The following is a 298-nucleotide window of genomic DNA, read 5'->3' as shown; positions in this document are numbered from 1 at the left end:
AGGGGCTCGCACAACATCCTTGTCTCTAAGCTGGAGAGACAGGGATTTGACAGATGGACTGCTCGACGGATGAAGAACTGGCTGGCTAATCGCACTCAGAGAGTGGTGGTCAATGGCTCCATGTCTGAGTGGGGACCAGTAACGAGCGGCGTTCCTCACGGGTTGGTGTTGGGACTGGCACTGTTCAACACCTTTGTTGACAAAAAGCTGGACATGAGCTGGCAGCGCCCACTGGCAGCCCAGAAAGCCAACCGTATCCTGGGCTGTATCCAGGGGACTGTGGCCAGGAGGGTGGGGG

Source organism: Eurypyga helias, unplaced genomic scaffold (genome assembly GCF_000690775.1).
Source record: "Eurypyga helias isolate BGI_N326 unplaced genomic scaffold, ASM69077v1 scaffold3043, whole genome shotgun sequence".
Taxonomy (NCBI): Eukaryota; Metazoa; Chordata; class Aves; order Eurypygiformes; family Eurypygidae; genus Eurypyga; species Eurypyga helias.
Note: the sequence above shows the minus strand (reverse complement) of the source record.